This window comes from Pinus tabuliformis, chromosome 3_1 (genome assembly GCF_031772625.1).
Source record: "Pinus tabuliformis cultivar Carrire ecotype Pingquan chromosome 3_1, CPIR1, whole genome shotgun sequence".
Lineage (NCBI taxonomy): Eukaryota > Viridiplantae > Streptophyta > Pinopsida > Pinales > Pinaceae > Pinus > Pinus tabuliformis.
In genome coordinates this window covers 898,364,777-898,377,254 of record NC_142301.1, presented here as the reverse complement: position 1 = coordinate 898,377,254, position 12,478 = coordinate 898,364,777, and positions in this window count along the sequence as shown.

Sequence of the window (12,478 nt, the reverse complement as noted above, 5' to 3'; positions counted from 1 at the left end):
GCACTCGCAGGCTTCAGATCGCGCAGAATGTGGATCTCACAGGTTGCAGAGCGGGTAAAAATATTTGCAGCTTTTTGTGCATGAATATTATCAATTAGTAATTTATTCATTATATGTATTTTTATTGTAGATTATTTTTGTAAATGTTAATATATATACTATATGTTAGATTAAATTTCTTTATATTGTAAATTGTATTGTCTTTCTATTGTAAATTTATTTTATAATATTATTTTAGGAGGTGTTTGACCTATGTTGTCATCTTGATGTGGACTAGTAATATTATTTGATTATTTTCATTAGGGCCAATTAAGGGGTTAGGTCAAACTAGGGGTTAGGTCAACCTAGGGGTTAGGGATAAGGGGTTATTGTTTAAGGGTTTAGCCATTAGGGGTTAGGGGTTTAAGGGTTTAGGTGAATGGCGTTAAAGTGTTAGGGGGTTAATGTATGTTTAGGGGGTTAATTAGGACCTAGAGGATTTAGAGGTTAATCATGGGTCTTTATGGAGCATTATTAATAAGTTTTTGAAGTATATTATGAACACAATTTAAAATATGGACATAGTGAATACATTTTTATAGGAAAGAAGAAAATAATTATATAATATATTCTAATAAAATTGTATAAGAAAAAATAATAAAATATAAATATTATTAAAAATTTAATAAAATAAAAATTTGATTAAAAATAAAATTATTATAGATAAAGATGATTGGATAAAGGTAAAATGAGTAATTTTATTAATTTAGTTAAGATTATAAATCATAAAAAGCGTTTTTTTATGAAAAATATTATATATATATATATATATATATATATATATATATATATATAGATATAATTACTTTATTTATTAAAAAGTTTAAATTTCTAAAACCACAATATATTAAAATGTTATGTTCCTAACCACAATATATTTTGCTCATAAAAGAGACTCTTTCTCATTCTTAAGGAGAAATGTATGGGACACAAGACTTGCACTTGGTGTTTCAAAATGTTTTAGGTGACAATGAACTTTTGAAGCTTCAGTTACATAGAGTGAAGAATTATCTATATAAAGTATCTTTTTCTGATAAGTAAAGGGTATCATTTGTTGTAAATTGTGAGAAAAGTAGTTGAAGTAATATAAAAGCTATAATAGTCTTAGAAAAAGGGTGAATTAATGAAATGTTTGATAAATCATCAGTAGTTATTTTTTCCCAAATTTATCTTACTTATTATCACTCATGCAAGGTAGAACATTCCATTTTGAATGTCCTTTGAAGTAGGCACAATGTTTTTATTCTATAACATTCACTTACCACTAAGTACAAAGGAGTGATTTTTTGACATTTTGGTCAAATAAAATAGGTATTCAAAAGAGAAAGAATGCTCCATTTTGTCTAGAAGGAGAGATATTTGGCATTGTGCCTTAGTAAGGAAGGGTTTCCTATAAAAATGTCTTTAATGGGACATTGCCTACCACTTTCCTAAAGAAAAAAGTCCACTTCCTTTATGCATTCTTAAACAAGCATAGCACCATCCAGAAACACAGTACCTATGTGATGTTCAAATCATGTTGACAGTCAGTGCACACTTTTGCTGACAACTAACCTCACTTTGGTTGCATTTGTACTTCTATTTTGGTTAGTTTTCTCAACTGCCATCTTTTGCACCCTTTAATTCGCTTTCACAAGTGTCTCTTTCACATTTCTGGTTGTCATTTTTCCTTGCTTTCCCTTTAATAAATGGTTTTTTCATGTTATATTTGCTCTTGCATGTGTTTCTTTCAAGGTCATTCGCATGTGCAAGTGTCATTTTCTTGTCTTCTTACAGTTGCAGGCGTTTTTTTTAATTATGTTCACCCCTATATGTGTCACACCTTTGCACATCACTAGAGCTAGTTTTGATGCATTTCTATGCATTAAATGATCTTGAATATTATTAGAATATGTGCTAGACACATTCCTATAGCTCACACATGTTCATTGTTCCTAATTTTTTTCAACATAATCTTAAACATTTTACTAAATACATGCACAAGATTCATGATCACATTGATTTGTTGTATTTTTTTCTTTCTCTCACAAAAGATCATGGGTGCTCACCCATCCTCTTAAAACTTCTAGTTTGTAAGTGAACTTATGAAAGAATATAACATTATAATGATGAATGAAAATTAATATCAATATGTTTTTTATTATTGTTGTGACTATAAATCTTAGAAAGTATCTTACTTCGTACATGTCAATATAAGTAACATCTTTCTTAGAATATTTTAACATATTCTTAAATATCTTGATAAATTACACAAGCATCATCATTGATTTGTTCTCTTTGTTTCTTGGTCTCACCTAAGTTGTCTTCCTCCTTGTCTTTCTTGTCATTATTTTCCTTATATATTATATTTGTAAACGATTGTTGTATCGATGTTTAAATATTTTCTATCTATACTAATATTAATTTATTGATTGTAATTATATAGTATGGGCTCATGAATGAATTACTCAACGTGGAATATGTGGTTGCAATAAAAATGCTTGTTTAAGAACATGGAGTGATTAATAATGAGGATCAAGATAATGATCCTATGGAAGAAGATAATGATGTTGATAACATAGTCGAAGAAGATGGGACAAATAGATTGATCCAAGAGACATTTAGTAATGTTGGAATGGATGATGATGGCAACCAGTATGATGACTGTTCTTTTGATATACATGTACTTGAGAGGGCAATTAAACCTCTTAATGAAGGCTCAAAAATACATCTTCTCTCTATAGTATTACTATTGCTCAACTTAAAGGCAGCAAATGGTTTTCAAACACATGTGTGACACAACTCCTAAGGAATGCAATTTATTTTGTGACATTTAGTACTATATACATGATAAGGAAAATATTTTTTTCCTTTGCTTTTAATGTTACTACATTGATCATCATTTAATTAATTCGTAACATTTGGATGCAATATATATGATTAATATTGTTTAGTACATTAACCAGTATTAGTTTTTTTATGTTGTAGATTATTAGGTGTATTTTTGTTGCCACCGTAAAATGTTTTACCTTGTACGTATTGAGATTTACATGTTATTATGAAATAAATTGGAATGGAGTATCAAGTTATTCATGCACGCCCTAATGATGATATTTTATATTATAAAGAACATGTGTTGAAAGACAAATTCCCAAAATTTGGTGAGAGTATATATCAGACCGATAAAGTAACAAAAAAGGTTCGTCACAAGGTTCTTCATTATATTCCCATAATTCCGCGTCTTTGACAATTATTCAAGTGCAAAAGAATAGAAAAATTTATCGATTACCATGCAAGGAACATAAGTGAAGATGGTGTTGTTTGAATGCCTGCAGATGGATCTGAATTTAGAAATATAAAGGAAAAGTTTCTAGAGTTTAAAAGAGAACCTCATACTATTAGGCTTTCATTAGCAGATAATAGTGTCAATCCATTTGGAGAGCCCATATCTACTTAATCGGTGTGGGTCATTTTTATTACCAACAATAATAATCCTCTATGGAAGTCAATAAATAGGGAGCACATAATGTTGACAATGATTTTTCCAGGTATTAATTTCTTTAGAATAATTTTTTTTTAACACAATAACATCTCATTTGTTAAATATAGCAACAAGAAATTCCAATTTAATGTGTCCTTGAATTAAATTGTGAATTAAAATCAAATTATATTCTCTTAGCAACTTGTAAATAGTTAAGTACGTTAAATTGACTTAATTGACTTAGGAATTTTGAGTTGGGAGTCTATATGGAGTCATGTAAGTGCAATCCCTATATTTTATGGGCCCAGGTTGAGTTCTTTGGAGTTGTAATTAGATAACTCAGTTCAACTGAGTTATATTCAGTTAAACTAGTTCTAACTATCGGAGGAACTAGTAGAGGCTTAGTAGTGAGTCAGTGCACCAGTGCATCCTCTGTGACACACTAGTTTACTAAATATTCACTCACAAATAATTCGTGCACGTCAATTCAAGGGAAGACTTAGTTGAGACTAGAGTGCAAGGACAATGTACTATCAGTTGTATCAGTTTCCGTGTTGTACAAATCATGCATGCAATCAGTTGAGGACCTAAGTTTTGATTGCACAGTTTTGGAAGTAGGATTTCCCAATTAAATATGGGTTGATCCTCTTAGGGATTATGCAAGGAAATAATGGCTTGGTAGGCAGCAGAATTGGCTAAGTGTTGGCTATAGCGGGCTTGTGTGGCAGAGATTTTATAATAGTTATGCAGGGATTGTTCTAGTGAGAACAATCATTGTACTTTCTTATTATATTCCTAATTAATGCAATATAGATAGCCGGGGCTTTGGGTAGTTTCTTTCCCCAAAGAAATATTGTTTTATGTGCGATTAGTATTCTTCCTCTTGCTAATTATTGTTTTCATCGATCATTATTGGTTTCTTCTTTTGTAAGTAGAGTATATTCTTATCTTGTGTTTTATAAAATTACATGAACTGTTGAATCTACAAAAAAATCTACATGGTATTGGAGCTGAAGACATTGTAGAAGAGTATATTTCGAGTTTACTGTGCAGGTGAAAATCGAATTTGCAGTTCATAATTCAGATCAACAATATGTCTTTCTACGGGTTGCGACTTGAGTATGCCTTGGAAGACAACTCAAATTACATAGCATGGAAGGACATGATGGAAGTAGTGCTAGAAGAAAATGGCCTTAAGGAATTCATTGATCAAGGCATTCCTAAGCCTGCAACATCGGATGCTAACGATTTGGTTGAATGGAGAAAATGTGTGCCAAAGGCAAGGCAGATTATTCTTGAGGGAGTTCGAGACCACATTTTCTCAAGTATCCATAGAAAGAAACTTTTTATGCTATGTGGAAGGAATTAACAAACCTATTTCAAAATATAAGTGACCATAGGAAGTTGGCACTAAAGGACAAACTAAGAAAGATCAAGATGGAGAAGGGTGACTCAATTCCAAAATAGTTGACCAAGTTCACTCATTGTCAAGATGAGATTTGAAGTGTTGGAATTACTATTGCCAAGGATGATATGGTGAGCCTAGCTCTTCTAGGACTCCCAAAGAGTTTGTGCAGTTATCAAGAATCTGTCAATGGGACAGAGAAGGTTCCATATTGGGAACGACTTTGGTCGGATTTGGTACAGGAAGAGATTTAGATGAGCACCAAGGACAAATTCTCGTCAAAGATTGATGATGAGGAAAATTGTGCCTTAGAAGGTAAGGAAAAGAAATGGAATGGGCCCATTCCAAATTAGATTCTTGTCTTAGAGGAAATAAGAAGGACATGTTGAAAGTCAAGTGCTTTTATTTTCATGAGCTGGGACATTTTGCTACAAATTGTCCACTCAAAAAGTCCAAGAAGAAGTCCTTAGGAGGAGCGGCAGGTGAGGCTTTTGCCTCATAATTTGAATTGGAATTTACCCTCATCATATGCATGTTTTCATTGATGATAGGTAGTGTATGGTACCTAGATAGTGGAGCTTCTTTCCACATGAATGGTAACAAGGAGCTCTTTAGTGACTTGGAGGAGAAGGATCTCCAAATGCATATCGAGATGGGTGATGACGAGAGGTATAGTGCTATCGGGTTGGGTATAGCTACCTTTCAGAAAGAGTCAAGTGCTCCCCTCACTTTACGAGATGTTATGTCTATTCTTGGTTCGAAGAAGAACTTGGTATATGTTTCCATGTTGGAGGATAGATGCTATGATGTGATATTTAACAAGGGAAAGGTGTTTCTTTGTCGTATAGCCATGGGACAGGTAAAGAGGATAGGGATCCAGGTGAATAATATCTGCAAGTTGGAGATAGGAGATTGTTCTACCTTGAGCATAAAAGTGGAGAAGGTGGAGATCTGAGACATCAGTGAGTTGTGGAACAGGTGATTGGGTCACTTGCATCATGGCACTTTAAAAATCATGCAGAAAATTTCTACTAGTATTCCCTAAGGCACACTAGATAAAGTTGACACATGCAAAGGGTGTACTTTAGGAAAATTCCCTAAATCTTCCTTTCATGACAAAGACAGTTGAGCACAAGTGATCCTCGATCGAGTTCATTGAAATGTGTGTGGACTATTCTTGACAGCATCCACGACCAAGCACATGTATTATGTTATATTGATTGACGATTTTTCTCGTAAATGTTGGATCCTTTTCATGCAGAAGAAAAATAAAACTTTTGCAATTTTTTATGAATTTAAAGCATTGGTCAAGAAAGATACTAGAAGGAAGGTTAAATCTCTCAAGAATGATAATGGTGAAGAGTATGTGTCAAATGAGTTTAAAAAATTTTGTGTGGCAAAATGGATTAAATGGGAGTTGAAAACACCCCATAACCCACAATAGAATGGAGTGGTTGAAAGGAAGAATAGAAGCATTGTAGGGGCAACATGAGAGATGTTGCATGATCGGGGCCTACCACTACACTTGTGGGTTGAGGCATGCATAGTTTTTTATTTGCAGAACAGAAGCCCTTGTCAGATTCTTGGGATAAGTACACCAAAGGAAGCTTTCTCAGGGAAGAGACCAGATGTGGGTCATTTCAGGATTTTTGGCTCATTGATATATTTCCATGTGACCGACAATGCATGAAAGAAGCTTGAGTCAACAACAGAGTTGGGGGTATTTTTGGGGTACACTGGTACACCTCACAACTATCAGGTGTATCTGTCAACCAGCAGGATGATAGTGGCTCACAGGGATGTCAAATTAGATTAAGAGAAGGCCATGTAATGTTCCATTTAGAGGGATGTTTAGCTACATGTGGTTGAGGAGATTTTGGCTCCTAAGGAGGAACCTCAGATTGATGTGGAGCAGCCACATGTAGAGGATCCACGAGTGGAGACATCCACTCAGGCAGTGTCTTCCAAAGATGGGAGAAAATGCACTAGACAGGCTGACAAGCTATTGTAGTATGAAAGAGAGAATGTGGGAGCACCCACATCATAGCACAAGTAGAGGAGGTCACCTGAGAGGTACACTGCATAAATGGATCTTATGATTGGATTTGTTAAGACAAATCCATATTCCTTTGAGGGGGAAGTGTAGGAACTAGTTTGGGTGGATGCCATGGTGGAGGAATATGACTCAATTATTCGTAACAGTGTTTGGGATGTGGTCCCAAGACTGGAAAACAAGTGAGTGGTGAGATCCCAATGGCTTTACAAGTTAAAGTAAGCAGCAGATGGTAGTGTTGAGAAACATAATTCTAGGTTCGTGGCTCGAGGCTTTTCTTAGGTAGAGAATATTGACAATGATGAGACCTTTCCTCCTGTTGCAAGGTACTCATCGATCAGAACCATTTTGGCATTATCAATGCAAATGAGTTGGAAGATACATCAGATGGATGTAAAGACAACCTTCCTTAATGGGAAGATTGAGGAAGAGGTGTATATTGAGAAGCCTGAAGGTTTTGAGATCTTTGACTGAGAGTCGCATGTGTGCCGACTCAAGTGAGCATTGTATGGGATGAAGCAAGTACCCTGTGCTTAGTACACTAGGATTGATAGCTACTTCACCAGGTTGGGCTTCATCAAAAGTGAAGTAGATGCAAACCTGCACCATATTGTGGTGGAAGGTAAATTGTTGATTTTTTTTTATATGTCAACGATTTGATTTTGATAGGTTCTTACAAGGAGGATCTTGTAAGAGAGTTAAAAATGAAGGACTTGGGGCTCATGCATGACTTTATGGGCATGGAAGTATGGCGAGGTGATGGGTAACTTTTCATCTCTCAGGAAAAGTATGCCAACAAGACATTGAAAAGGTTCCACATGGAGAGTAGTAAACCCATGGAGACTCCTCTAGCAGGTAACTAGAGGAAGGAGGATGTTACTTTGGGTGAAGTAGTGGAAGCTATTATTTACACGCAGCTTGTTCGTTCACTCATGTATTTGGTGAACACATGATTGAGCATGTGCTATGCAGTTAACTAACTTAGTCAAGCGATGATTAGGCCTACCAAGTTATATTGGAAGGCAGCCAAGCATGTGGTTAGATACCTCAGAGGCACTACTCAGTATGGATTGTGGTACTGATGGAAAGAGGGAGTGAAGCTTCAAGGCTTCACCGATGCAGATTGGGTAGGGAGTCTATCTGACAAGAAGAGCACATCAGGAGGAAATTTAGCATTGGCTCAGCAGTTGATTCTTGGTACAACAGGAAATGGAGGTCATTTGCACTCAGTTCGATAGAGGCAGAGTACATGGCCGTTATTCAAGCAACATGTGAGGCCATCTGGATGAGAAAGATTCTGGTTTGTTTGTTTAGTCAGCACATGGATCCAACTCTGATTTATTGTGATAATCAAAGTTGTATCAAACTCTTTGAAAATCTATTTTTTCATGATTGATCCAACCATATTAATATCTGATATCATCATCTTCGAGATTGTGTATAGAGGCGGATTATGTTGTTGGAGTACATTCACAGAGAGGAGCAGGATGTTAACATTTTGATAAAGGCATTGTCAAGATGTAAAGTCGAGTTTCATAGAGACAGGATCAGGGTAGATGATAATCCCTTTCTTGTTGAGAGGGAGTGTTAAAAATAGCAACAAGAAATTCTAATTTAAGTTTTCCTTGAATTAAATTGTGAATAAAAAATGAATTCTATTCTCATAGAAACTTGTAAATAGTTAACCAAGTTAAATTTACTTAATTGAATTAGGGCTTTCAAGTTAGAAGTCTATCTGGAGTCATGTAAATGTGATCCCTAAATTTTAGGGGTCCAGGTTGAATTCTTTGTATTTGTAATTAGATAACTCAGTTCAACTAAGTTATAGTGAGTTAAACTAGTTCTAATTGTTGGAGTAACTGGTAGAGGTTCAGTAGTGTGTCAGTGCATCAGTGCATCTTGAGTGACACATTAGTTAACTGAAGATTCACTCAGAAATAATTCATGCATGTCAATTCAGTGGAAGACCTAGTTGAGACTAGAGTCTAAAGACAATATACTATGAGTTCTATGATTTTTTGAGTTGTACAGATCATGCATGCAATCAGTTGAGGACCTAACTTTGGAATGCATAGGTTTGGAAGCAAGATTTCACAATTAAATATGGGTTGATCTTCTTAGGAATTGTGCAAGGAAATAGGGGCTTTGTAGGAAATAGAATTGGCTATGTGTTGGCAAGAGTGGGCTTGTGAGGCAGAGAGTTGATCATACTTGTGCAGCGATTGTTCTAGTGACAAAAAGCATTGTATTTTATTCTCAGATTTCTGATTAATGCAATATATATAGATGGTGTTTTGAGCAGTTTCTTTCCCTAGAGAAACATTGTGTTATGAGAAATTGATATTTTTCCTCTTGCTGATTATTGTTTTCATCAATAATTATTGGTTTCCGTTGTTCTACTTAGAGTAGATTCTTGTCTTGTGTTTTAGAAAATTACTTGAGTTGTTGAATCTACAGAAAAGACCACATCATTTGTCTTTCTTGTTTCATAATTATTTCTTATATTTTTTTTTACTCATATATGTTCAATTATTCCTTATAGTTATGTCTTATAAAATTTTATTTACTCATATATGTAGTAATTATGTATTGTATCTTCAATAAAATAGGTAAGTACCAGGTAAAAGATATGAATGTATATATTGAGCCTCCTATCAAAGAGTTAATGGAGTTATGGAACTATGTCGTTATGTATGATATCTCTAGACCAGTAGATGCACAAAAGGAATTTAAATTCTATGCAATGCTTGTATGGACAATTGGCGATGCCCCAGGGCTAACACATTTCAGTGGTATGTTATAGCATTACCCAACAATTTAATAGTGTTTAATTTTGTGAAGTCCATTTCATGTATATATATATTTTTTAAATAGTTTGATCTTCATTGTACATACGTAAAATAATTGATATAAAAATTATTCCATGTCTTCAAGTCTTCAAACAAAGGGTAAATTTGTTTGTCCGATTTTTGGTCCTAAGATGGAATCACACCCTTCAAGAATCTAAGGAAAGGAGGTGTTTATTGAGTATGTGCACTTCCTTTCTAAGAACAATAGGTATCAAAGTACCAAAAAACATATTTTCAATGGGAAAGAAGAGACTAGATTAAGACCATGGAGAATGACACCTTGTGCATGGAAGTTGCAATATAATAAAGTATCTCAAGGTATGGATCTAATTGTCTATGTATCAATGTACATGATATGTTTGGATTATTTTATATGTTTATGGCATTTTCTTCACTATACTAATTGATAGGTTATATTGTTGTTATAATATCTTTAACTATGATTCACATTGTAGGTCCTCAAGGAATTATTAATAGGGCACCTCGACGAGGGATGAAAAGTTATCCCAAGCAATTCAATTGACTCCCCTACTATGAACACGTAGAAATTGTTCATTTGTTCAATACAATGCACATCATGAAGAATGTAATAGAGACATTATGGTGAATCTTAGATGTAAGGAGAGATAAAGAAAAAATTGTTAAGGTTCGTAATGACATTAAGGAGGCCAACCATGCATTACAAAGTGTGAATCATTCAAATAGTGATGGAGACAGCCAAAATATAAGCACCCTTCCATGGTTATTGACAGAGCAGAAAAGCAAGGATGTTAAAGAGGTTCTTGAAATAAATAAATTTCCAACTAGATTTTCTTCAAACATAAACAATATCCTAACAAAGAAAGGTGAATTAGGTGGGGTAAAAACTCATTATTGACATACATTCATTAAGGTAATTATTTTAGTGTATATATATTTTATAAATTGGTAAAACATCTTATTAATTAGTTTTTTTTTACTAATTTGGGAAAAAATAATGGCCGATCATTATTTTTGTTACAATATGTTCTACATTTATCTCTCCCATAAAACTTTGACAATAATTTCAAACAAGTTATATACGACTTTGGAAAATACATGAGGTAAGTGGAGATTTACTTGCAAAGTGTGATTTGTTCAATAATTTGTTGTGTCATATATTTTTTTACTGCATGTGTTTTTCTTTTCATCATGTACTATATACTTTTTCTGTTGAAACCTATGATTCACTTGCCTCATTTGTAGATGGTTTTAATCTAAAGAAAATGATAAAGAAAATATAAAGTATTCGAGGAAACAAATTCCTCGCCTAATGTGTGAAATGAAAAAGTATCTACCTCCAACATTTTTCAATGCACAAGAGCACTACCTCATACACCAAGTCGAGGAGATTGAAAAGTGTGGACATGTACACACAAGATCAAGGTGGATGTTTGAGAGTCACCTGAAATCATTGAAGCCTTTAGTCAAACAAATAGCACGTCTTGAGGGCTCTATGGTAAATGGATATATAGTATATCAAACCATGGTTTATATTCGTCAATATATTCATGTAATAGGAAACAATATTAATGTATTGGATCACATTTGGGATGTTAACTCCATGGAAAAATTTGAAGGGGAGCACCTATTGGGTAAAGGTAGAATGAGAAAAGTGAGATGTAAGTAGATAGTGGAGATTTATAATACATTTGAATTTTTTGTTTTTATGTATATCTTACTTATTTAATTTATAGTGTTCCTAGATAATCCATTATTATGAAGGTATAACATGGTGACTAATTGTATATATATATGAATTGTTTTATTTTAATATAGTTAGTTGAGAGTGGAATACATTACATTTATACATTGTGAACAATTTTGATTGGATGAAGGTATGGATTGAATGATGCAAACAAGCTAACAATAATAGGTTATCATGTGATGGTGTGACTACATTGGTCAAAGAATATAAACGTAGTGGAGATACTAATATTACACAGAGGGAAATTGATTTATCATATGGTCTAAAATATTATCAGGTAAGCATATTGACCCATACTACTTAGTTTTTCTAACAATTATATTGATGCATATGGTGTGTTTTTTCTTAAATTGCAATTTTTTCAAGTATAAATATGATTATCAATTTACAATGAATTTTTTATGTGTTTGATGTATTGTAATTGAAACACCACAACAAAATGTGGTGTGATGACCGTAAATTTCACATCAAAAGGTTGGATGAAAAGATGAAAACTTCTCATAGTGGGATAATTGCAGTATTTCAAGTTACCAATGTTGTCTCTAGAGGTGACATATATCTAGAGGTCTCTAACAATCCATACTATGGGTATTTGCATGATATACTTGAGTGTCACTTTGAATCCTTCAAAATAGTTGTGTTCGATGTCAAATGGTTTAGGTCATGAATCCATGAATGTGATCTTGATAGAACTATTATTGAGCATGCTAAAGAATTTACCATGGTTGATATGAGGAATATTGAGCTAGGATCAGAGCCATATGTTCTTACAAGCCAATGTGAATAGGTATTTTACGTATACTTTCTGGGTAAATTAGGTTGGTAATATGTTGTTAGATATGATGCTGAAGGAAGGCCCGTAAATTATAATGTAACGAAAGAAGATGAAATTGAAGAAGAATATGATGTAGAGGAGCAGGGGGTTCATGCAGTGTCAGATGAAGAT